At 42.0% G+C, this 27991-nt stretch overlaps 1 long non-coding RNA gene across 1 annotated transcript in view; it reads right to left on the bottom strand.

Moving 5' to 3' along the window:
* Positions 1–9625: 9625 nt before the first annotated feature.
* Positions 9626–27991, bottom strand: part of LOC122556418 (uncharacterized) — a 100918-nt gene continuing 82552 nt past the window's right edge. Inside the window, exons 2-3 of the long non-coding RNA XR_006313531.2 lie at positions 12260–12407; positions 9626–11713 (exon numbers count right to left, since the gene is read on the bottom strand). This is a non-coding gene — a long non-coding RNA (uncharacterized LOC122556418). The remainder of the gene's footprint in view (positions 11714–12259; positions 12408–27991) is intronic.

The raw sequence follows: 27991 nt of genomic DNA on the forward strand, positions 1-27991 counted from the left end.
CTACTCCTGAGAAATGGATATATCTTAGAAATATTACGACGAGCACAAGTTTTCATTTTAACCCTTATTCTCTTTTTCATCATTGATAAGGTTTCCCATGGTAGGCTCGTTCAGAAGGTCAGGAGGAATGGGATACAGGGAGATTTACCTGTCTGGATACAGAATTGGCTGGTCGACAGAAGACAGCGAGTGGTAGTGGAAGGAAAATATTCTGCCTGGAAGTCAGTGGTGAGTGGATTCCACAGGGCTTTGTTCTTGAGCCTCTTCTCTTTGTAATTTTTATTAATGACTTGGATGAGAAGATTGGAGGATAGGTTAGAAAGTTTGCAGATGACACAAAGGTTGGAGGAGTCATTGACAGTATAGAGGACTGTTGTAGGCTGCAGCGTGACATTGACAGGATGCAGAGATGGGCTGAGAGGTGGCAGATGGAGTTCAACCTGGATAAAAGCGAAGTGATGCATTTTGGAAGGTCGAACTTGAAAGTTGACTACAGGATTAAAGACAGGATTCTTGGTAGTGTGAAGGAACAGCTGGATCTTGGTGTGCAGGTACATAGATCCCTTAAAATGGCCACCCAGGTGGACAGGGTTGTTAAGAAAGCATATGGTGTTTTGGCTTTCATTAACAGGGGGATTGAGTTTAAGAGCCGTGAGATCTTTTTGCAGCTCTATAAAACTTTGGTTTGACCGCACTTCGAATACTGTGTCCAGTTCTGGTTGCCCTATTATAGGAAAGATGTGGATACTTTGGAGAGGGTTCAGAGGAGGTTTACCAGGATGCTACCTGGAATGGACGACTTATCTTACGAAGAGAGATTGACTGAGCTCGGGCTTTTTTCATTGGAAAAAAGAAGGAAGAGAGGGGACCTAGCTGAGGTGTACAAGATAATGAGAGGCATAGATGGAGATGATAGCCAGAAACTTTTTCCCAGGGCATAAATTGTTAACACGAGGGGTCATAGTTTTAACCTGTTTGGCGGAAAGTATAGAGGGGATGTCAGAGGCGGGTTCTTTACGCAGAGAGTTGTGAGAGCGTGGAATGCGTTGCCAGCAGCAGTTGTGGAAGCGACGTCATTGGGGATATTTAAGAGACTGCTGGACATACATATGGTCAAGAAATTTGAGAGTTCGTACATTAGGTTTACCTCACATGAAGATCAATGGTCGGCACAACATCATGGGCTGAAGGGCCTGTTCTGTGCTGTACTGTTCTATGTTCTATGTTCTAACATCTGAAAGTGAACCTTCCAGCTCAGTAAGCAAACCTACATCCAAGTATAGCATGAGACTAATTAGGGAAAAAAACATTTAGGTGCTGTATTATGCACTGAGTTATCTCATTGTAAAAGATCCTACCAGGAACTAGTGGTCATAATATATGATTGAATTTCATATTAAGTTTGAAACTGACATACACCAATAGCAAACAGGAATCTTAAACTTCAACAAAGCCAATTCCAAAAATATGGGTTATAATACAGGCGAAGGATGATTGTGTAAATAGACTAAAAGATGATCCTGTAAATAAACAGTTGCTAAAATCTAAAGAAACAATTTGAACCATTCAGCAAAAATATATTTCATTTAAAGGCAAAAACCCAGCAAGAAAGAGCCAATAAAAGCATATCCAGGAACCAAAAGCAGAAATTGCTGGAAAAGCTCAACAAGTCTGACAGTATCTGGGGGGAGAAATCAGAGCTACCGTTTCAGGACCCTTCCTCAGAACAGACTCAAAGGATAGTATTGGATTAAAAGAATATTTAAGGTTGGAGGCAACAGTACTAAATCTAAAAATTGCAATTATTTTAAAGCTAAACAGAAATTCACAAAACCTGACTAAAAGAAAAAAAGCATAGGGAATGCTGCAAACTAGCCAGGAATATAAAAACAGACTGTTTTACATACTAGACTTCAAACAATGGCTCATTTCTGAAATAGAAATTGTTCAGGTGAACATTTTCAAAACTTTCTTATATTCTGGAATGGTTCCAGAAGATTGGAAGTTAGTAAATGTAGCAGGAGCCGTTCAGTAAGAAGGGTAGAGAAAAAAATGGGAAACTATGGTGCAGTTAGCTTGAAGTCAGAGATCAGCAAAGACCAGGAACTGCCTCCAACCTGCTCAGTCATGATTTATGGGGCAGGAGTGGAGAACAAACCTACTCCTGAGAAATGGGTATATCTTAGAAATATTACGACGAGCACAAGTTTTCATTTTAACCCTTATTCTCTTTTTCATCATTGATAATCAGGTTTCCCAAACCATGGGAAACTTGGTAATTTAAATGGACATGGTGAGTGTTAAAATGAAAACAGGAAGCACTGGACAAAATCAGCAGGTCTGCCAGTATTTATGAAGAGAGAACAGAGTTAACGTTTTGGAAATTTGGTGAATGTTTTGGCAGCACTGCTTGTGGACTGGAAGATCCTGACTTCCACATTTCCTAACCTCACCACGTGAGCCAACCCTAGTGTCATCATCAGCATTGTCAATCACCATAACAACACCTTGCACTAATATAGCACCTGTAACACATCACAATAGTCTAAAGAGCTTCACAGGAGCTCAATGAAACAAACATATCTCACAAAAGGACACATGAGATCACATGACTAAAAACATAATGAAGGAGGATTATTGTAAAGGAAGAGGGAGGGGTCAAGAGGTGGACAGGTTTCTGGGGACATTTCAGAATTTGGGAGCCAGGCAGCTGAAAGCACAGCTACCACAAGGCCATAAGAAACAGAAACAAGAGTAGGCTGTCTGATGCCTTAAAACTGCTCAGCCAGTCAATAGGATCGTGGATAATCCAACACTCACATCTACTTTCCTGCCCCATTCCCCAGAACCCTCGATTTTCTGACTGACCAAGAATCTATCCATCTCAGTGTTAAACATTCACAAGGACTCTACCCCACCTATCTCTGTGGTAGGCTCACAAGAAATTCCTCCTCATCTGTATGGGGTGGCATGGTGGCTCAGTGGTTAGCACTGCTGCCTCATAGCACTAGGGTCCCAGGTTCAATTCCAGCCTCGGGGGACTGTCTGTGTGGAGTTCGCACATTCTCCCAGTGTCTGCGTTGGTGTGCTCTGGTTTCCTCCCATACTCACAAAGATGTGCAGGTTAGGTGAATTGGCCATGCTAAATTGCCCATAGTGTATGGTGCATTAGTCAGGGGTAAATGTAGGGCAATGGGTCTGGGTGGGTTGCTCTTTGGAGGGTCGGTGTGGACTTGTTGGGCTGAAGGGTCTGTTTCCACACTGTAGGTAATCTAATCTTAGTCTGAAATTGGTGTCTCTTTATCCTGAGACTGTGCCCTCTGGTCCTCCATTCTCCTGTGAGGGGAAACATCCTCTCAGCATTGACCCTGTCAAGTCACTTAATAATCCGATATGTTTTCAATGAGATCACCTCTCATTCTTCAAAGCTCCAGTGAGTTGAGTCCAAAGCTGTTTAATCTTTGCTCATAAGACTATCCCTCCACAGCAAAGACCATCCAATTGTGGAGCACAAGAAGTTTGGGTTTTGCCAAAGATCCAAATTGACAAGATCTCACTCAGTGATCACCTCTGGTGGTTCATCGATTGTTATACATTTCACTGCCCCTTTAGGCAAACGGTAAAAGAATATAACACAACACAATATCAATTTTTACTTTCATCAATATGTAAATACTGATAAAGTATTTATGAACTAGCATTTTAGTAAGAGAATTGAAAATCCCCTCTTTATATATGTGATGAAATAAATTATTTAAGCTGTAGCACAACTTGACAGAGCCATTGTAATATCTTGCTCCCAGCTATACTTGCATTCCATTTTGAATTACTGTATTTCACTGAGGCAATAAAGACTTCTCAGAAATGGCTTTTGTTATTATTATGTATCAAGGACATGTATTAAAAGTTGTTTGCAAGATTACATTATAGTCAGATTTCATAACCATGTAATGCAATAGACTTCAAATATCTTCCATCTCTAACCAAGAGCTTTTTTTTAGTGAAATGTATGGGGTCAGGACATGTTTTAAAATAGGCCTAGCTGGCCTTTTTAATCCTCCCTTTGCATTCATAGTTCAGATGCAGTTTTTACTGCAAAATGTGCCCTGCCTCAACTCCTCTCACCACACCCCTCAGGCAAGACATACAAAAAAACACAAATTTATGAAATAATTGAAATGCTTTTCTGATATCATACAGGCTATGATCAAACACAGCACTTACCAATGAACAATAAATAACAGTTAAAAGCTACGTCAAAGTCAAGCCACAGTAATGATTTAATGCACCTTCAGTCCACTCAGGCAGAATGTTCTGGGTTTGGTCAGTAACATATTTGACCTCGTTCAATACTACCCCTTCAGCATATACGTTGAACCTAAGGACTGATCCAAAAGTAGTTTCAACATCTATCTAACGTTTACCTAGCATCCAGAGTTCATTGGAATGATCATCGCTGGCTCAGTATTCACCACCTCATTACGTTGTATTATGACTGAATGAGTTTGTAATTATTGGTTTAATATCATCACTCCTTTTCATCTAGGATAATACCATGAGTGAAGTTCTCACCCATTACAATAATGCAACATTGTCCTCATTGTTAACCCATCTCCAGCATGCATGGGACAAGCGAAATACATTAATAAAATTTTTTTTCAATGCTTTTCAGATTCAAAGAATTCCTGGATGAAAGGAATCCACGCTAAGGAACTCAAAATGACAGCCAGTGCACAACGCACGGACTTTTCAAACAATAGACTTGTGCAGAAAGTTATTAATTGTGGATTAAAAGGGACAGTAGCAACATGGATGTAACATTGTTATACGTGTGTTTCCAATGCCACAGTCAGTTTGTGGCCATTTGTGGGACTGGAGGGAGCTGAGTCACGGAATTCCCCAGATGTTAGGATTGAAATCGTTGCTCTCCCAAATGTGTATCAAAGATCTAAGTCTGTGTGCAAACGTCAAACCTTACTAATATCATCAAACTTTGGAACACTGTAAACTCTGAGGACAACTGCAAAACAATGCAGCCAAGCTGGTGGAGTAGACAGATAGGTGGCAGATAAAATTCAATCCAGAGAAGTGTGAGGTGACACGGTTTATTACAAAGAGCATGGAAAGAAAACATAAAATCAATGCTGCTCTTCTAAAGGATTTACAGGAGCAGAGAGAGTTGTGTATATATGTGCATAGATTAGTAGTAAAGGTGTGAGCATAGGAGCATATGGTTAGTCTTATAGGCCTTATTAATAGGGGCATAGAATGCAAGACCCGGGAGGTTATGCTGTGTGTAGAGAATGCTGGTTAGGCTTCAGCTGGAGTAATTCTGGAAGCCACACAGTAAGAGGATGTGAATGAATTAGAGAGACATTTATGAGAACGGATCTTGTGATGCAACTGTAGTTAGGAGGATAGATCGGTGAAATTGGGACTGTTTTCCTTGGAGACGAGAAGGCTAAGAGGAAATTTGTTTCATGTTTTTAAAATCACAGGGGTGTGAATAGAGTAGCTAGGTCAAAACTATTCCCACTCACACAATAACTGATTTAAGGCATTTTGCTTTTTACTTACAGTGAGTAGTTAAAGTGTTTTGGAGGCAGGTTCAATGGAGGCATCCAAGAGAGCACTGGATAATGGTTTAAATGGAAACAATATGTAGGGCTACAGCAAAAAAGGGAGAAGATTGTGCTGTCAAACCCTCAGAAAGTCAGTGTGCTTGGGTGTGTGTGTGTGTATGGGTGAGGGTGGGTGTGGAAATGGGTGTGGGTGGGTGGGTGGGGCGATGTGTGTGTGTTGGGATGGGTGTGGGTGTGTGTGAGTGTGAGTGAGTATAGGTGTGTGTGGGGATGGGGATGGGTGTGTGTGTGTGTGTGCGCGTGTGTGTGAGTGTGTGAGTGTGTGTGTGTGTGCATGCATGTGGATGGCATGTGTGTGTATGGATGGGTGTGGGTGTGTGCAGTTTTGAGGAGGATAGTTTAAGGTGCATAGTAATTAATTAGTCATTTTTTGTCAATTGTCAAAAAAGTAGGTTCTTTACAATAAATGGACCTATTCTCTGCTCATGCCCAGCCTGGTGTGAATGAGCTTTGTCCTGAATAATAGTCGATCAGGCAATTGGTCAACTGGGTCATTTAATTAGCCTTTTACATAGAAACATAAAAAACAGGACCGGGTGGAGACCATTCAGCCCTTCGAGCCTGCTCCACCAATCAATATGATCGTGGCTGGTCATCCAACCTACACATCGCTGAGCACTTTGGGCAATTTAACATGGCCAATCCACCTAACCTGCACATCTTTGGACTCAGTACTTTTACAAGGATAACACAGTGGCTCAATAGTTAGTACTGCTGCTTACAATGCGAGGGAGCTGGGTTCAATCCAACCCTCGGATGACTGCCTGTGTGGAGTTTGTACGTTCTCCCAGTGTCTGTGTAGGTTTTCGCTGAGTGCTCTGGTTTCCTCCCACCGTCCAAAGATGTGCAGATTAGGTGGATTGGCCATGCTAAATTGTCCAATGTCCATGGATATGCAGGCTGGGTAAGTTAGCCATGGTAACTGCAAGGCTATGGTGGTGTGCTTTGGAGGGTTGGTGAAGACTCAACGGGCCAAATAGCAACTATTTGCACTGTAGGGGTTCTACGATCTGTGCTGTGCCAATGTGACAGTGACCTGTCTGAAGATGAGTAGCTGAACATATTCTTTGGGTCACCAACAATTTTTTTGATTGCCCAATGCAAACATTTCTCAAGTCAGGTTAATTTAAAAAGAAAAATCACAATAGGTCAGGAAGTTCCATTTTAAAACTGAGACTTTTGAAAGTTCTGTGTGCAGCATTGATTCATTGTCAATATTCACACAAGAACGGGAGTTACCACTATCTGTAATTAAGAAAGACAATTATCAAAGAAAAAGATCTAACAGAAATTGAGTCTGTATTAGGAAGGCAAGGTTTGTAATAAATTTTCAACACTCTGTTTACACTGAAAGGCAAGTGTGCCCCAAGATAGGTAATTATTATTCATAGAACACATACATATACGAACACATAGAATGGTGCTTTTTGCAGACTGAAAGGACATATGCACACAGCACATGGTGGAATTTTAATTCAATAAAAAATCTGGAATTAAGAGTCTAATGATGGCCATTGTCAATTGTTGGGGAAACCCCAGATGGCTCACTAATGCTCTTTAGGGAAGGAAACTGCTGTCTATACCTGGTCTCTATGATGTGGAGATGCCACCATTGGACTGAAGTCACACAACATCAGGTTATCATCCAACACCTTTATTTGAAATCACAAGCTTTCGGAACGCTGCTCCCTCATTCACTTGACAAAGGGGCAATGTTCTGAAAGCTTGTGATTTCAAATAAGCCTGTTAAACTATAACCTGGTGTTGTGTGACTTCTGACCTTGTCCATATTTGATCTGGTCTACATGTGACTCCAGACCCATAGCAATGTGGTTAACACTTAACTGCCAGCTAGACAATTAGGGATGAGCAATAAATGCTGGCCTGGCCAGTGATACCCTCATCTTGAGAATGAATAAAAAGAAAAAATCCTCCATATCAACCAATTAACACTTGCCAACCAACCATCACTTTCTTCTCATGCAGCACAAATGTTAGTTTCCCCATTGAATTGGTATTCTTGCAAAATGTCCTGATGAATGCAAGATGAAAAGATTAGACTAAATGTGCTTCTTTTCACTAATGCTCAAGGCATGTAAATTCTAATGAAGTATATCCCACCTGCAACACCCAATGCCCTGCTCTTCCTACCTATCCCCCTGCTCCTATCATCTATTGGGATGACATGCTGAAAGCCTAAAGATGCATAAATTCTTAAGGAAATCATGGACATTGAGTCAGAGAGATCTACAGCACAGAAAACAGGCTACTTGGCCCATCGAACCTGTGCCAGTCAGAATAAATCATCTAACTCTTCCAATCCCATTTTCCAGCATTTAGAAGTGTATTCAGGTCAAATTGTGTGAATTAGGGTGAGAGAAGGTTCGCGTGAAGAATAAATACTGGTGTGAAACAGTGTAACTCTTTTTGTGCAGAAAATTCTGATACTCCCCAAATGGGAAATGAATGGTTCTAAAGCGATTGAGATTAAAAGATTTTTTTAAATAAATGCGACAGTAACTATGTCATATAGCATAACTGCTTCTTTTGCTTCCTTTATTCTTTCTCAAAATGTGAGTATGGTTGTCCTTTATTGCCAATCTCTTTAACTGAGTCACTTGCTACACCATTGTTCAGGTGTTGTGAGGCCAATCATAGCATTGTTAGGGAGAGAGTTTCAGAATATTCATCCAAGTGACAGTGACGGTAACACAGTTCGAAGTCAGAATCTTGAATGGATTGGAGGGGAGCTTGCACCTGGTACCCTTATCCATCTTGGTAGCATAGGTCCCAGGTTTGGAACCTATTGTTAAAGGGGCCTTCCAATAATGTATCTTGTACATGTTGCTGCCACTGAGAGACAGTCACAGGGAGAGTGAATGTCAATAGCAATGAGTAGAGTGTCAAATCATTTGGGCTGCTTTTGTCTTGGGTAGTGTCAACCTTCTCAAGTGTTGTTGGTGCTGTGCTTATCTGGGCAAATGCAGAGTATTCCATCACACTCTTGACTTGCGGCTTGTAGGTAGTGGACAAGCTTTAGGGTGTCAGGAGGTGAACTACACACTGCAGTATTTCTAGCCTCTGCCTTACTCAGTAGCTACTGTATTTATATAACAAATCCAGTTCAGTTTCTGATCGATGGTAATCACAGGTTGTTGATAGGTGGGATTCCTGATGAGCATGTCATTGAATGGCAAGGGGCAATGATTAGATTCTCCCTTGTTGGAGATGGTTCTTGCTGACTCTTGTGTGGCTCAAGTGTCCTTGCTAATGATCAGCTCAAGCCTTGATATTGTCCACATCTTGTATTTGAAAGTGGGATGTTTCATTGCCTCAGGAGTCATGAATGATCAAACATTAATGACACCCTGATTTCTGAACTTATGATGGAGAGAATGTCATTAATGTAGCAGCTGGAGACATTTGGATAGAACCCTGAGGAACTTCTGCATGACTGAGATGTCCCAGTACTGAAATATCTGACTTCCAACAACCACAAATATCTAGCTATGTAGCAGCTATAGCTCCTGACAGCGGAGAGCTTTTGCCGATTCCCACCGATTCAGGCTCCTTAATGCCACACTCAGCCTAAACTGGGGTGGCGCAGTGGCTCAGTGGTTAACACTGCTGCCTCACACACCAAGGACCTGGGTTTGATTCCACTGTCGGGCAATTACCTGTGTGAGTTTGCGTGTTCTCCCCGTGTCTGCATGAATTTCCACCAGGTGCTCTGATCTGTTCTCAGTGCCCAAAGATGTGCAGGATAGGGTGGATTAACCATGGGAAATGTAAAGTTACAGGGATGGGGGGGGGGGGAATGCTCTTTGGAGGATTAGTGTGGACGTGATGAGCTGAATGGCCTGATTCTACACCGTAGGGATTCTTTGACTGCCTTGCTCCAGAAAAATGCCAAATCAATTTTCCTGACTGGATTGTGCAGTCTGGACAATGATGTGTCAAAGAAAAAGCAATCAGACATCTGATCCAATGAATAGAATGTTTAATAAGGAAAATCTGGACCATCCTCTGAGCCTTGCCACAAACAATAATGAGAAATAATACAGAGATATCGAGAAATACAACCATTGGGAAAACTTGCTCACTGCGTGTTCAAACCAAAGTGACCTTCCAGCATGGTGACCTCCCGGCCTGGCGTAGTGACCTACTGGCCTGGCATAGCAACCTCCCCACGTATCGTAGCAGCCTCCTGGCCTACTATCCTCGGCCTGGTGTGGCAATCTGGAGCAATCTCCTAGCCACATGATCCTCATAGTGATGCCTGACATAGTCTGGAGTCAGGCCCCAGTGCGGACTGATAGCTCGGTGCCAGCATAGTCTGTTATTCTGAACTTTTATTTCTGTAATGCTGGGCACTCTATTTCTCGATTGACTAAGATCTTGTAACTAAAGAAGCTGTGCCTTGTACCTAAGTTGGCACTAAAAGTGACAACATACAAACTTTATTCATTGGGTGTATGTGACAATAATTCTATTCTAATTCTAATTCTAAAGACTAGAGAGCAAAATCCAAGCTCCCTCTCCAGTCCGGAGGTGAGAACACATGGGAGTGTTGGAAGTCCTTTATTATAGCTGTGAGGTCAAATCGGATGTCCAGCTTTCATGAGGTGCACAGAACACATCCAGTGACACTTTCAAAGATCAGGAATAAAGGCCTCCTTCATGTTCTGGTCAATATTTATCCCTGAATCAATACACAGAAATAAGAAACAATCGAGCCAACCATTATCGCAGTGTTGTTTGTGGGATCCCACTGTGCATCAATTGCTTGTTATAATTCTTACACTGCACTGTTACTACATTTCATTGGCTGAGAGATACTTTGCAATGAGATTGCATCCAATCTCCTTCTGTGGATTCGAAGGTATCAGATGCTTCTGCAGTTGTTTGAATCAGAAAATACCAGTGCGGCAGTTTGTTACAATTAGAAACTTTCACAAACAAAAACAGAAAACGCTGGAGAAGCCCAGCAGGTCTGGCAGGAGAGCGAAACAAAGTTAATGTTCTTGAAAAAGGGTGACTGGTTTTGAAATGTTAACTCTGCTTTCTGTCCACAGATGCGGCCAGACTCGTTGGGTTTCTCCAGCATGCTCTGCCTTTGTTTGTTTCAGGTCTCTGGAATCCACACTTCCTTGCTTTATTTAAGGAAAACTTTCACGTACCTTCCATTCAATACTTTTCCAGGACCCCTGTCCAATGATTATTGTAAGGAACTAGGGACAGTTTACATGTTGATAGGTTATTCTTCTTGAGCAGAAGTTTGCTTTCGGACAAGCCAGCAGCTGCTATCTTTTAACTAACCTCCTCTTCACCACATCCCCATTCTCCAATGCAGAGTTCCTTGTGGAGCTGAGAGTTTGAAAAATGGGGATAGATTTTATGCAATTTGCCTTGTTCAGCCCTGTCTATGATAAATCACAGCTTGTACTCTCCTCCCCACACATCGGGTGATGCATTGGTACGTGAGCATTCATCTAGATTTAAGATAAAAATAAAACCCCCATCCAGTTTACAGTATTTTTAAAACAATCCCCCACTGAGTGAAGATGGACTGACGGCTTATCCTTCAGTCAAAGACATTTAATAATGGCTTTCCAGAAGTGTATAGCATTCACAATGAAAAAAGAATAGGTGAGACATTTTTGGTAGATATTTTATTGGCAATCAAGTTCTGAAAACTGTAAATAAAAGAAAAGAAAATTAGCTGACTCAAAATGAGAAACCAAAGATAGGTATGGTCGGCAATGGTGTTCCATACCCTGTAAAGACCTAAACTTTCACTTCTATAGTTGCTATAGTAATGGTCAGAACAATTAATCAGTGAAAAATGACTCTTGATATTAATGTGAATACAGGAAATCTGAACGATAAGCAGGAAATGTAGGGAAATGCAGCTGTGGGGATCGAGGCAGAGTTAATGGTTTTCTCGAGTTGGTGAAGCCAGAAGCAGTTGTGCTCACAATTATCCATCACACGGTGATCTGCTGCCCCAGTCCCTTTCCCAGGCATTTTCATTCAGGGAAGAGCTGGAAGGGGGATTGATGGCTATCGACCTGCAAGTGGTAGGATCATATATTTTATATCTTGCGCTCACATAGAGCTGACACAGTTTCCGTGTGTGAGACAGATTTTATTGACAGTTCTTCTTAAAGTCTACTCCGCATTCTGAAATCCAACTTTCCCTGCAGCTTTGTTTACTTTTCTGCATGAACACTCAGGCTCAACCAATCAATCAATGTGGGCATTAGTTGTGAAGGGCTCATATGATCAAATACAGAGCAAACAAAACATAGAACCCTCCACAGGGTAGCCCATTAGCCCAAATCATGGGTTTGTGGAGGTCAGTCTCCACAAGTTGAACAGACTGATCAGAATAATGGGGGAGCAGAGGCATGGGATAATGTTACTGGACTGGTGTTCCAGAGGGTCAAGCTAATTATCTGCGATCACAGGTTCAAACCCAATCATGCTAGTGGGTGCAATTTAAATGTAATCGATAAATCTGGAATTGAATTCTAGCTTGATGACTATCATCGATTGCTGTAAAAACCCATCTGATTCACTAATGTCCTTCAGGGAAGGAAATCTGCCATCCTTACCTGGTCTGGTCTGCAGGTGACTCCAGACCCACAGCAATGCAGTTGACTCTGAAATCCAGGAAGCCCATACCAAATTTCTACAGAAAGGCAATTCAAAAAAGCACCAACAGGTCAAGGGAGATTCAGGGACGGACAATGAGCACTGGCCCTGCAAGAAAATTGAACAGGTACAGAGTTATAGCTGAGGGACAAAACAGCTCTGATTTTATAAATGGTGAAGCAGTCTCAAGGGGTTATGTTTCTGGACGACATTCTGGAGAAACTTGCAAATTACTCACATCTGCTTTTTGGGATAGGGAGAGGAAAATTGTAACCTTAAAACAGTGTCAGAAATGCAATAAAAAGTACTTGGATTGTTTAACTCAATGGACAGAAGAGAAGTAAAAAAGACTTACTTTTATGGAGTATTTATTACAACTTACAACTGTTATAGTCATAGAGTCATATCACATGGAAACAGACCCTTCAGTCCAACTAGTCCATACCAAACATGTTCTTAAGCAAAATGCCTCACTTTGCCTGCGTTTAGCCCATATCCCTCCACACATTTCTTGTTCACTACTTATCCAAGTGTCTTTTAAATGTTGCAACTGTACCTGCATCTCCCACTTCCTCTGGCAATTCATTCCACACATGAACCACTCTGAAAAAAAGTAACCCCTCATTACTTTTTTAAATTTTTTCTCCTCATACCTTAAAAATATGCCCCTAAGTTTTGAACTATCCCACCCTAGAGAAAGGACCCAAGCTATTATCCCTGCCCTCATGATTTTATAAACCTCTATAAGGTCACCCCTCAATGTCCTATGCTCCAGTTTAAAAAATCCCAGTCTATCCAGTCTCTCCTTATAACTCCAATCCTGCATTCCCAGGAAGACCCTGGTAAATCATTTCTGAACTCTCTCCAATTTACTAATATCCTTCCTAGAAAAGGGCATCCAGAACTGGGCACAATACTCCAGAGGAGGCCTCGCCAATGTCCTTTTCAACCTCAACATGACGTCCCTACTCCTGTACTTAAGAGCCTGAGCAGTGAACATGTGTGGTAAACACCTTCTTAACCATCTCATCTACCTGTGATACAAATTTCAAAGAATTATGCATCTGAACTCCCAGGTCTCTATTCTACATCATCAGCCAGGCCTTATCATTAATTACATAAGTCCTGACCTTGAATGTTTTACCAAAATACAATACATCACATTTATCCAAGTTACACTCCATCTGCCACTCCTCGGCCCATTGACCCAATTGGTAAAGATCTCTTTGTAATCTTAGATAACCTTCTTCACTGTCCACTATACCACCCAGTTTTAGTGTCATCCCCAACTTACTAACCATGCCTCCTGTATTCTTATCCAAATCATTTATATAAAGGACAAACAAAAGAGGACCCCAGTACCAATGCCTGTGGAACCCTGCTGGTTACAGGCCTCCAGTCTGAAAACCAAGTCTCCACCACTCCCCTCAGTCACCTGCTGATAAGCCAATTTTGTAACCAACTGGCAAGTTCACCCTGAATCCCATGTGATCTAATTTTGCTAATTAGTCTACCAAGCAGAAGCATGTCAAAGGCTGTTCTAAATTCTAGCTAAACACTGTTTACCACTCTGCCCTCATCAATCTTATTGGTTGCTTCATTAAAAAACTCAGTCAAGTTTGTGAGACCCGATTTCCCTCGCACAAAGCCATGCTGACTGTCCCTAATCACTCCTTGCCTCTCCAAATGCCGGAATCCTATCTTTCAGAATCATCTCCAATAGCTTATCCACCACCAATGTCAGACTCACAGGTCTATAGTTCCCATGCTTCTCCTTACAGCCTTTCTTAAACAAAGGCGCAGCATTAGCCACCCTCCTATCATCCAGCACCTCACCCATGGTTATGATGATACAAATATTTCTGCAGGGCCCTGCAATTTCTTCCCTAACTTCTCACACCTCTCCTTGTTGCTGGCTATTCTTTATCAGCATTTTCCTAAATAGCCTGTTCAAAGATGGTATTGCACACCTCTGGAGCAGGTGAGACTTGAATCAGGGCCTCCTGACTCAGGGGTAAGGACACTACAATTACACCACAAGAGCCCCATGTTTGGTCTCCATCCGATTTTCTCAATCAACCTGTTCAGAGATGTCGTTGCACAATTCCAGAGCAAGTGGGACTTGAATGCAGGCATCCTATCCAGTTGTCTGGACACTACCACTGCACCACAAGAAGGAACATGCATTTTAATATGATCAGCTAATTGTTTGCCTCATTATCTTTAATTCCTAGGTATTTAGCTGAGGAGATCTAATTGAGGTCGAGAAGATCTTTAAAGCAGATGCAGAGTGGATGTTTCTCCTTGTGAGGCAATCTAGAATGAGAGTTTATAGCTTTAGGGTAAGATCAGATTCCCTTCAGTGTGGAAACAGGCCCTTCAGCCCAACCAGTCCACACCAACCGTCCAAAGAGTAACCCTCCCAGACCCATTTCCCTCAGAATGATGCACCTAACTCTATGGGCAATTTAGCATGGCCAATTCACCTGGCCCACACCACTTTGGACTGTGGGATGAAACCCCCACAGATACAGAGAGAATGTGCAAACTTCACACAGGCAGTCACCCAAGGCTGGAATTGAACCTGGGACAGTGCTAACCACTGAGCCACCTTGCCACTATTGGCAAGTTCAATAGAGGTAAGGAGAGATTATTTCTTTCAAAAGGTCATGAATCTATGGAGTGCGATAGATGCTGGGGCATTGAGGAACTTAGAGGAGAAAGACAGATTTTTATTGAGTAACGGGTTTAAGGATTATGGAGAGCGGGCAGGAAAGTCGAGTTGAAGCTGAGCTGAGATCAGCCATGATCGTATTGAATAGCAGAGCAGACCCAAGGGGCTGAATGGCCTCCTGCACATTGTTCTTATGATTTTATGGTGTTGTCAGATTTAGATGCTATCAAGGATATCCCAAAACAATTGATAACTAATGACATATTTTGAAGTGTAGACAATCTACATGTGGAGACAGTGAGGAGTGCAGATGCGGCAACATCAGAGTCAATAAAATGTGGAGCTGGAAAAAGCACAGCAGGTCAAGTAGCATCAGAGGGGCTGATTCAACAGGTCCTCATGAGGGGTCCCAATCTGATACATCGACTCTCCTGCTCCTCTGATGCTGCTTGACCTGTTGTACATTTTCCAGCTCCACACTTCATCAACTCCAATAATTTACATGTGACATTCACTGATACTGTGACAGCGAGATTTCTTCAAAAACCTTCTCACGGCCCAGGTTTTATAATTGCATTGGGAGAAAAGCAAGATCCCAAAAATAGGAATTACGAAGGCGTCAAGGTTGTCTACAGTAGAAATTTAAAAATCACACAACACCAGGTTATAGTCCAACAGGTTTATTTGGAAGCACTAGCTCCTTCATCAGGTGTTGGAGAAGAGCTCCGAAAGCCTGTCCACCCAGTCCAACACTGACTCCTCCACATTACTGTAGAAGTGGATGAATTCCACTGCTCCTTCACTCAATAATCTTCATCCATCCCTAGTCCTATCTCTATCACACCTCAGGCTTTGTCCAAGAATTACTTTAGGAGCACAATTGTTCCACATGTACAAGTTAATTTTAAAATAGCACATTTTTGGTCTAAAACCCAGTGGTGAATATATTAATATAGTAAGACTGAGGAACTGGAATCTAAATTGTTCTGTACTTTCATAGTACACTGTAGTACACTCTACAATACAACGTGTAAAAGAAGATCAATGCAGAGAAATCTTCAGTTAAGCCAAATGCTACAAGGTGTATAATAAGCAATGAGATTAATGAATATTACATTGAATTGCTTACAATTATACAGTATAGAAAGTAAGAAGACAGTACTAGTTGTCGGTGTCATTGTTGGTTGATTTCCACAAAAGCAGCAAGATCTGGACAATATCCAGGTTTAGGCTCACATCTGACAAGTGATGTCTGCATCGTGCAAGTGCCAGGCAATTGCCATCTCCAGCAAGGAAGAATCTAACTACTGTCCCTTGAAATTCAACAACAGTACCATCATAGATTCTCCTGCTATCTCCAGTCTGGGAAACAGCACGGAAACAGATCCTTCAGCCCAACTCGTTCATCCTGACCCGATTTCCTAAAACTAAGTTCGCTTCATTTTTCTGCATTTGGCTCATAGCCCTCTAAATCTTCCCAATCCATATAAATACAGTGGCTACAAGGGCAGGTCAGAGGCTAGCAATCCTGCAGAGTATATTGCACCTCCTGACTCTACAAACCATCTATAAGATGTAAGTCAGGAGTGTAATGGCATACTCCCATTCACTTGAATGGGTGCAGCTCCAACCACATTCAAGAAGCTTGATAACATCCAGAGCAAAGCAGCTCAGTTAATAGGCACCACATCCACAAATACGTGCTCCCAAAATCACTGACACTCAGTAGAAGTAGTCTCCAAAGCTTATTAGGCAGGCCCATCCAAATCCACTTCCATCTAGAAGGGCAAGGACAAGAGAAAAAGGGAACACACCCAGCTGTCTTGGAACTTTGTGTCTTTGAGGTCTATGCAATAATACAACATTCCCCTATTTCCTTTAACGAATGCGAACTTCCTTTTGAATGAACATGTATAAGAGTGTATACAGATACAGCATTGATGCATACAGCGCTGGTGGCCATATTTAAGGAAGGATTGCATCAGAAGCAGTTCAGAGAAGATTTACTATCCTCATACCTGGAACGAGCAGGTGCCTTGTGAGGAAAGATTGGACGGGCTAAACTTGTTAGGCTGGAGTTAGAAAAGTAAGGAGCATTTTGATTGAAATGGAGGGTCTTAACAGAGGCGGTGTGGAGAGGATATTTCCTGCTGTGGCAGGATATAGAACAAGGGATCACTATCGATTACGACAAAGCTGAGGTGAAATCTTTTCACACAGAGGTTCATGAGCCTTTGAACCGGTCTTGCTCAAGATGAAGTTTAAGCCAAGACCTTGAATATTTTGAAGGTAGATGTAGACTCTTGATTTTCCTCGGATGCTGCCTGAGCTGCTGTGCTTTTCCAGCACCACACTCTCAACTCTAATCCCCAGCATCTGCAGTCCTCACTTTTGCCTAGCTTTTTGATAAGCAAGGGCGTGAAAATTGTCAGGAGTAGGCAGAAATGGGAAATAATCAGATCAGTCTTGATCATATTAAATGGCAGAATTTATGTGTTAACATAGAACATTACAGCACAGTACAGGCTCTTTGGCCCTTGATTTTGCACCGACCTGTGGAACCATTCTGAAGCCCATCTAACCTACACTATTCCATTCTCATCCTTACGCCTATCCAATGCCCATTTAAATGCCATTAAAATTGGCAAGTCTGCTCATCACATGTTAGTATAGTTTTAACACAAACATCAAAATTAGTACAAAAACCAAGAAGAGATTTATAATCTCAGCAGTTAAATTAAAAATAAATAGAAGTGTGAAGGAAGAACGGTTTACATTTATATCTCAGAACATTCCGACTTTACAACTGAAGAACAATTTTCGTTTCGGCACTATTTAGCAATTGTGAAAGTTAATTGATGCTCTGCAAACTCGATCCACAGTAATGTGAGAATGTGTTGATTTTCCTGCTCCTCGGATGCTGCCTGACCGGCTATGCTTTTCCAGCACCACTCTAATCTAGACTGTTATTCCCTTTGTAACATTGCTGAGGTGATGTATTTTGGAAAGGGAAATAAAAGCATTACATACATGTTTGAAAATGAGAAACTGAACAGAATAAAAGATCAAAGAGATACCTCAAGATTACATCTGAATGAATTATTAGAGATAGCAACATGAAGAGGCAAAGCAATTAAAATGTTAATGAAAGATTATGATTTATTTCAAAGTTCATAGAAATTAAAGTCATGAAATAGTGGAAATTCGGCTCATATCATCACATATAAGGATGTTTTTCTTGTTCTGCTCTCTATAACTATGAGAATGGTACCTCCTTTCCTCACCACTCTCAGCATAATGGTCTGGTAGGATGCACTATACATATGGTAACACAAAATAGGAGCAGGAGGAGACCATTTGGGCCCTTCAAGCCTGCTCCAACATTCAATATGACCATGGCCTGTTCATTAACAACTAATGAATGTAAAATGAGATTTGCCAAGATTTTAAGATAATTATGTCAAATCTCTTCCAGACAATGGTTTATCCTCATCAACAGCTCTGATGTTAGAAAACAGATTTGCACAGCTTGGGAGGCACGGTGGCACAGTGGTTAACACTGCTGCCTCACAACACCAGAGACCTGGCTTCAAATCCTGCCTCAGGCAACTGTCTGTGTAGAGTTTGCACATTCTCCCCATGTTTGTGTGGGTTTCCTCCCACAGTCCAAAATTAAGTGTGCAGGTTAGGTGAATTGGCCATGCTAAATTGCCCGTAGTGTTAGGTGTAGGGGAATGGATCTGGGTGGGTTGCTCTTCAGAGGGTCGGTGTGGACTTGTTGGGCTGAAGGGCCTGTTTCCACACTAAGTAATCTAATCTAAAAACCTTCCCCCTTCATACTCTTCTCACCATCCAATCACAGGTGAGATTGAAATATTATTGGAAAGAAGGGAGAGCATGACCAGCAAGCTGAAATCACCCAACTGCAAACAGGACAGCACCACCATACATAATCTTCATACAAATTCATGTGTTCTCAGAATGATATTGCAATGTTCTGTCCAGCCTACGATGTTGACACAAATAAAGGCCAAGTCACAAAACAGGCAATATATCTGAGTTGCATAGAAATAACCATCCAGTATATATGATGATGACTCAGACTCAGTAGGTATCATATCAGACAGCAACCATACACCTGCCAAACATGATAAATGTCCATTAACATCACAGAATGAAGCCAAGTCATAATAGATATATAAGAACAAGGTATGGTTATGTTGTACCTCTGTTACTCGAAAATGTGCAGTTAATGTCTCTATATTCAGCCTGATACATGTTTACTGGAACAGGGTTCCCATTCTTTAAAGGAGAAAAGGAGATGTTGTATTATTGAGCAGATTTCAGAAAGGCAATGTACCTCTAAGACAGCTGGATAGCATCACAACATGCAATATTCCAGCAGAGAAGATTCCCATCTTACTTTCAGCAGACAATCAGTCTGGTTAGTTCAGTTTAAATATCCAAAGTAGTCAATCTGTCAGTTAGTTAGTTAGTTAGCCAGTCAGCTATTTATATACTGTAACAGTAATCTAGTAAGGGTAGAATCCAGAGTGTTGATATAAATCTGAGCTATCAGATCAATGTACAGGTACATGGGCAATGTTATTAATAATCTGACTCAACAAATATCCAGTCTCTGTGTTATGTGTTACATGGGCTAACATATGGAAAACCAATCATAAAACTGATTACCCTACCACCACCCCTATACAGCTGCCACACTACTTCCTCACTTTTCCAGTTGACGTATTACTTCCTCACTCACTTGCCTACCTAACCTCTCAGCCACCAATCTGTCACACCACACCATTAATTATGGGCCATCCAACTTCATCACCAAAACACCCTGCTTCCTTACTGCTTCACCCAGTTACCTTCTCTCCATAGGTTCTCCAGAGGCTTTGAGATCTTTAAATTTTATTTATTTATCAGCATACCACAGTGAGTGCTGGAAACAGGGGCAGAGATTCTATGAAAACTCTGAACTGCAGACTGTGAGGTTGCTGCACTGGAGAAAAGGCATAACAACTTTTAGGAAGTGGTATGCCACTTTGTGTCTGATTTTGGACAGAATATGAATTCTGACAAAACTAAATTGAAAGATTTGGGCCATGAATTCTGCTGCTCTGTCCACAGAGGCTCTCTTTCCTGCTAAATGTTCCTCACTCCTTCCTGTTTCTGACTTCAGATCTAAGTTTCCATTTTCCTGTTATAGTAGGTGAAGCTGGGGAGACAAACGAGGGAGAAAGGAATCAAAAGTGACACAAGTAGATTTGGGGCAAGTGCTCATGCAGTGGGATAAAAAAATAATTGTAGTGATGAAACATACAAGTTCCAAAAATTCACATTCCGTGCATAAAAGAATTAATCTCTACCATTTTGTTTGACCATCCAGAAAGATTAGAATGCACCTGTGCTGCAAATTCTGTGTAATTCTATTTAATTTCTGAGCTTCGTTTTTTTTCTGAAGGATACTGGAGGTTCTGTGAAAGACTTAAGAGCAAATTTCAAATGCAGTTATATTGATGTACAACACTCACATTTAATTCTCAGTGAATTTGAGCACAGGATACATGGCTGTTATGTCCAATCTTCTCTAGGGGAAGAAATCATGTTCTGTACTTCACTGTAAATAAATGGTTTGTTTACATTCCTACTCTCTTATCTATTATTGATAATAAGGTTTGTACCTAAGCCTTTGCCTGATAGAATATTTATTCTACAACCTTCCAGAGTCTAAAATGTGTTGTGTCATATGTCCGTATGTACTGAAGATGATAAGTCAGTCTTTTTTCTTGCAGAAATATTGCACTGTTCAGATGCTCAGGATGGGAAAGCCCACTTCAGATCAACCACTCACCCAACTGACCTTTGGAAAATTGGACTAGGAGGAGGTGGTTCAGCTCTAAGAGTCTGTAGTATTATTTAGTGAGGTTGTGGTTGATCTCGATACTAACGCCATTCATTCCATCCAGAGAGGCCAGTTAGTATGACTGTCCACCCAGGAAATCCTATGTCACTGCTCACGGATTCTGTGGGTCTTCGTGTAGCTGATGAGCCCCGTCTGGGAACCACGTCTCCAACTATACATTTGATGGGTGTTTCCGGAGATCGAGTTAATCCTTGGCTTTGAGATCCAAGGCATTTCTTTCTCCAGTTCCTTTTTCTGCATTCCATTAACTCAAATGGACTTGCCACATAAACACAGTGGCTACCAGCTCATGAAAGTGGCAAAGAATACTATGAGAAAGTGAGGACTGCAGATGGTGGAGGTGATTCCTGAAGAAGGGCTCATGCCTGAAACATCGACTGTCCTGCTCCTTGGATGTTGCCTGACCTGCTGCGCTTTTCCAGCAACACATTTTCAGCAAAGAATGCTATGGCTAGTAACTCACCCCGCACTCCCCAAAACCTGTCCAGCATTGACAATGTACAAGTCAGGCGTGCAATGGAATACACCCCACTTGCTTGGCTGGATGCAGCTCCAACAGCACTCAAAAAGCTTGACACCAATCCTGGTCAAAGCAACCCATTATATTGGCACCACATCCACAAACATTCACTTCCTTCACCACCAAGACTCAGTAGCAACAGTGTGTACTATCTACAAGATGCACGTCGGAAATTCACCAAAGATCCACAACCACTTGCATCAAGAGAGATGGAAACACCACCACATACAAGTTCCCCTCCAAGCCACATACCATCCAATTTGAACGTATATCACCTTTCCTTCACTGTCATTGGGTCAAAATCCTGGAATTCCCTCCTTAAGGCCATTGCAGATCTACCCACGGGACATAGACAGAAGCAGTTTTAAGAAGGCAGCTGACCACCACCTTCTCACAGTCAACTAGGTTCAGGCAGATGCCAAGGTCCCACAAGTGAATTAAATTAATTAAAAGTCTGGAATTAAGAGTCTAATGATGACCATGAAATCATTGCCAATTGGTTCACTAATGTCCTTTAGGGAAGGAAATCTGCCATCCTTACCCATGTGGCTTACATGTGACTCCAGACACACAGCAATATGGTTAACTCCTAACTACTCTCTGGGCAATTAGAGTTGAGGAGGAAAATTGACTGAGCTGGGATCTGTCAGAGGTGGTTCCACATTTCTATCCTTTCTTGAAGAAATTAGTTACTTGTTCTGATTTTAAACATACATCTCTGTCTTCGAGATGTCGTTTCCCTCCCACTATCAAAAAGGTTTAGTTCATCAATATTTTCCAAATTCTTACAAAAAACAGACAAAGCACAATTTTGCAAGCATCTGTATGACACAGGCAATAGGAAACCAAAGCAAGAATGATAAGATGTTGACATTGAGAAAAAAGACCCATTTTCACTTCACAATTTCAATGGTTGGATGAAAATCTCACTAATAAACAGTAAGAATCCTATTTTCAGGCATTAATGTCATATTATTACCTCATCACACTTTACTTATATGATGGTTGCTATTCTCCCAGGCAGCAGAGAGAAACTGGGTGTCACAAATTCCCGACAGCGTGTATCTGGCAGTTGCAGCTTGCAAACATCTTCACTGGGTTTCTGTCTTTGCCAAGTATTTGCCAACATCTCAGGGCTAGGTTCATGGGCAGCGAATTCCAGCATCTTTCATCCACAGAGATTGATACTAGAATTCCTACAGCGTGGAAACAGGCCCTTCAGCCCAACCAGTCCACACCGCCCCTTCGAAGGGTATCCAACCCAGACCCATTACCCTACATTTCCCCTGACTAATGCACCTAACCTATACATCCGTAAACACTATGGGCAATTTAGCATGACCAATTCATCTTTGGACCGTGAGTGGAAACTGGAACACCTGGAAAAAACCCACGCAGACATGGGGAGAATGTGCAAACTCAACACAGGCAGCCGCACGAGGCTGAAATCAAACCCAGGTCCTTGGCACTGTGAGGCAGCAGTACTAACCACTGAGCCACCATGCCGCCTCATTAACAGTGCACTAACTTCATCACATTGCTGCCTAATCTGTAATGAAATGAGTTCCAAAGGAAGAGTCAGACTGGTTTTGAAACACTAACTCTCGTCCTCTCTCTACAGATGCTTCTAGACCTGCTGAGTTTCTCCAGCATCCTTCGTGTTTGCTTCAGATTTCCAACATTTGCTGTGTTTTACTTTTATTCAAATATACCTGGGGAATCCTGGCCACAATCCATCATGTCATGACTGGTGTGGCATATGTCAAAATAAAGTCTAAAAAATGTTAGAAGGCCATGCAGAGATATCCCATGGTCCTCCTTATTTCAATCCTCCATGTGATAAAACATCACGGTTTCTGGCAAATCTCTTTTGCCCTTGCTGCAAATGCTATTTCACGACAAAGAAATTGTTTTACTTCTGATATTCCCCACATAAGATCACTGTAGCCATTCTGTATGATTGCAGTGACAGCAGGTGTTATTGTCACTCTCGTTGCAATGCAACCAGGGTGTTATAGAGTCATAGAGATGTACAACACGGAAAACAGACCCTTCGGTCCAACTTGGCCATGCCAACCAGATATCTAAATTAATCTAGTCCCATTTGCCAGCATTTGGCCCATATCCATCTAAACCCTTCCTATTCAGGTACCCATCCAGATGCCTTTATATACCAGCCTCCACCCCCCCTCTTCTGACAGCTCATTCAAATTGGGGAGGCACGAAGATATCCATGAGCCCAGGAACAGCAGCTGCTGACTGGCTTCCATGAGGAGAATTCGCAGCATGAGGTCTCTACAGGACATAGAGCTCCAGGGTCTACTGGCCACTACATCCTCAAGATGCAGTGCTGCTGATAAATGAGGGTATTCCCCAGGACGTCATATCAGAACCGCATCATCTATTGAGGTGGGACCTGCAACCTATTGTGATGGTGGCCACCTTATCTTAAAGAAGAGTGAAAATGTTACCTCTTCTTCTCTCTTCACAGATGCTACTAGACCTGCTGAGTTTCTCTAGCACTTTCATTGTTTGTTTCAGATGGCTGGAATCTGCAGTATTGTGCTCAAATTCGAGCATCATCCTGGCAACAATCCATCCTGAGCACACCGCTGATCATTACAAACTTATCCCAATAATCTCTGTGAAGCAGGAGTGATCGCCAGTGATATATCAAGTGCTGCCTGCAGTCAGCAATTCCCAAACATCCCTTGGCTTAATCTTTACACAACTGGCTATTTAGATCTTTGTGGGATCTCTCAAACTTCAACTGGCAAAATGTATCAGAGCTTTTACTGAAACAGTTTGCGACAAATTAGACAGCTCTATCTAGTATTGACATGACAAGGTCCCTACTACAGCAATGGCACTAGACTTTACCAAGAGAGCAGACTTGCCCTTGGTGCAGGGTACAATAGATTGCTGACATGTCATGTTGAGAGGGCCATATCATAACAGGAAAGGGTTCTATTCAGTGAATGTCCAAGTCATTTGTGACATTTGGCATCACACCTTATAAGAATGCATCCGGTACCCTGAAGAGTCAGGAGTGTGGTTTTGGAAAAGCACAGCAGGTCAGGCAGTATCTGAGGAGAAGGAAAATCAATGTTTTGGGCAAGAACCCTTCATCAGGCACCCTGAAAGCTACTGTGCTGTCTCTATACCTTGGTAATTCTTAAATTTCCTTCCAAGGATGGTTACTGGGAGATAAGGGCTACCATGGCTGATACTCAACCCCAAGGACTGAGGATCCAATACAATGGTCCTTGTTGAAGAATGGGCCTCATAGTGGAGCAGATACAATGGGTCTCCTCAAGATGCTCGGAAGAGTTTTGGGTATGGAAGGCCTCTCAGTACCCCTCAGAGAGAGACAGACACAGAGACAGAGACAGAGAGTGCCAGATGATCTGAACATATTATGCTCATGCACGACAGAAGCAGGCAATGAAGGGATGTGATGGATGCTGAAGAACTAGGGAACAGCAGCAGTCTTCTGAGGAGGACGATGAGCACATTGAACTGGAGTAGTGGCCTAACTTGTGAAATTTCATGAGCAAGATCTTGTGACAAAGTGGTAGTGTCCTGATCTCTGGACAAGACGACCTGTACTCGGAACCCACTTGCTTCAGAGGTGTGTCATAACATTACCAGACAGGGCTATTAAAAATAGCTATTTAAATACATAGGGTTTTTGTGACATAATGGTAGCGTCCATACCTCTGAGCCAGGAGACTTGGGTTCAGGTTCCACCTGTTCCAGAGCTGCATACATATATAGGTGGACAGGTTGATTAAAATATCTGTAATGTCTTTGGATGGGCTGTTGTGGTGCAATTGGAATACCCCTCCATCTCAAATTTCAAATCTAATGTTGACTTGGCTTTCTGTGCACCTTCATTGCATCCATAACTTTGTATTCCTCGCTTGATTCAGTCGCCCAAGGATCTTCGTGTCTTTGTCTGTTATGATCTACCTGTACTGCATGCAAAACAAAACCTTTCACTGTGTTTAGCTGCACATGAAACAAATCAAATCTGAGTCAGGAGGCCCAGGTTAAAATCCTACTTACTCCAGTGGTATGTCGTTACACTTCTGAACAGGATGAATTTAAATAAAAGAGTATTGACAATCAGGGATTCCATGATGCAGTGGTAGTGTCCCTACCTTTGAACCAGGAGGCCGAGATTCAATTCCCAGCTACCCCAGAGAGGTGTACATATATTGGCGGACAAGTTGATGAAAACATCGGTAATCTCTTTGGATAATCTGATTTGGTGTGGAGATTCTGTTGTAGCTGTTATATTCTCCTTTCAGACTAATATAACCTGTGTGAGGTGTGTGGTACTGCAAAATGCACATAGTACTCCTCATGAGCTCAAACCAGACTTAAGTAAAACTTCCTCCCCTCTATATTCATATCCACCAGTTATAAAGGCTAACATTCCATTAGCCTTTTTGATTGCTTGTCATATATCTAAAGTGACAATCCAAAACATACCAATCCATTATCTGGAGCAGCTTTTGCAGTGGAACTTATTTGCATTAGAAGCTGGCTTGTAACAGTCCAAGATCATTGAGTACATTGAACAGTTATTTTAGATAAGACATTTGCTCTGAATTTCAAGGCTGGATTAGAATGCTGATCTTGAAGGTGTAAAGGTGTCATTTTTAAACTGCATGCTGCTTATTCCCACTGGCACATAGAGTTTAATCACTGTTTATGGTCCAACTGTTTGGAACTCGAAGTGAAATTCAATACATGAATCCAGAATGTGAGCTCCAACAGAAAGGAGGGTCAAGTAAAATGCTGACTAATTACATTTGCATTAAAATTTGAAATATTCAATATTCCGTATGAAGGACAGGCGAGTTTGAATTAACACCAAAGGCAGTTTATTAAATTGAGACAGTATCTGCCAATGCCTGATAATGAGCAAATTATAAAAAGAAACTGGCAAATAAAATAATGTTTAACTGTAGAAAACATGTTCTTCTGGAATGTAATTATTCAGTACAACTAATGGAAGTTGAAGTGTGATATGTGCTTGCAGTTCATGAACTTGAAAGTTTCTTTTACTGCTTTTTCACATTTTTTTGTCAGGACCTGCAGATTATTTCACTTGTTCACTTGTAAACGGGACTCTAATTCATTGAGAGACTGCTTTTTGATAGGATTCGAAAGAGTGAAATGATGTGTTGCCCAGTTTGTTACTTAGAAATAAGAAATTCTAATTATTGAGGTCAAATTGATATTACATCCTTCCTATAATGCAGTGACCAGAACTGTACGTAATACTCGAAATGTTGCCACACCAGAGTTTTGTACGGTTGCAGCATGACCACATGGCTCCGAAACTTAATCCCTCTACCAATAAAAACTAATACACTGTATGCCTTCTTAACAACGGGTGGCACGGTGGCACAGTGGTTAGCATTGCTGCCTCACAGTACCAGAGACCTGGGTTCAATTCCCGCCTCCGGCAACTGTCTGTTTGGAGTTTGCACATTCTCCCTTTATCTGCGTGAGTTTCCTCCCACAGTCCAAAAATGTGCAGGTTAAGTGAATTGGCCATGCTAAATTGCCCGTAGAGTTAGGTGAAGGGGTAAACGTAGGGGAATGGGTCTGGGTGGGTTGCTCTTCGGAGGGTCGGTGTGGATTTGTTGGGCCGAAGGGCCTGTTTCCACACTGTAGGTAATCTAATCTAATCTAAAAAAAAACTCTATCAACCTGGGTGGCAACTTTCAGAGATGTATGCACATGGACACCAAGATCTCTCTGCTCATCTACACTTCCAAGAATCTTACATTAGACCAGTACTCTTTATTCTATTCCTCCTTCCAAAGTGAATCCCCTCACATTTTTCCACATTAAACTCTACTTCTCAGCGCAGTTCTGCAGCTTATCTGTGTCCCTCTGTAATCTGCAACATTCTTCAGCACTATCCACAACTCCATCGATCTTAGTGTCATCCATAAATTTACTGCCCATCATTCTCTGCCCTCATCCAGGTCATTTTTGAAAATGACAAACAGCAGTAGCCCCAAAACAGATCCTTGCGGACATGATCTGTCTCTCCTTAGTTTTTATATTAATTTAGACATGTGGGCATCACCAGCTGTGTCACCAATTATTGCCTATCCCTAATTAGCCTTGAGAAGGTGGTGACAAGCTGCCCTCTTGACCTGTCCTACCAGTCCATCTTCTCACCTATCAACTCCACCCTCCCCACCAACCTCTCACAATTACCCCCCACCTACATCAACCTCTCGCCATCCCAGCTACCTTCACCTCAGCCCCACCCCCACAACCACCCCTTCTCCTCTTTTTATCCCTCAGCTCCCTTCCCCCTCCACATCCCTGATGAAGGGCTTATGCGCAAAAAGTTGAATCTCCTGCTCCTTGGATGCTGTCTGACCTGTTGGGCTTTTCCAGTGCCACACTCGATGGACTGGTGACCAGTTATCAATGACAAAAGCCATCTATCTGCTAACAGCCATGTGATTGCCTCTTAGGTATCTGAAATGCCTGGGGCTGGGAACGAAACAAAGGAAAGGCATTTCAGT

Source organism: Chiloscyllium plagiosum, unplaced genomic scaffold (assembly GCF_037043375.1).
Source record: "Chiloscyllium plagiosum isolate Xiang-an unplaced genomic scaffold, Cpla_swu_hap1 HiC_scaffold_16, whole genome shotgun sequence".
NCBI classification, from domain to species: Eukaryota; Metazoa; Chordata; class Chondrichthyes; order Orectolobiformes; family Hemiscylliidae; genus Chiloscyllium; species Chiloscyllium plagiosum.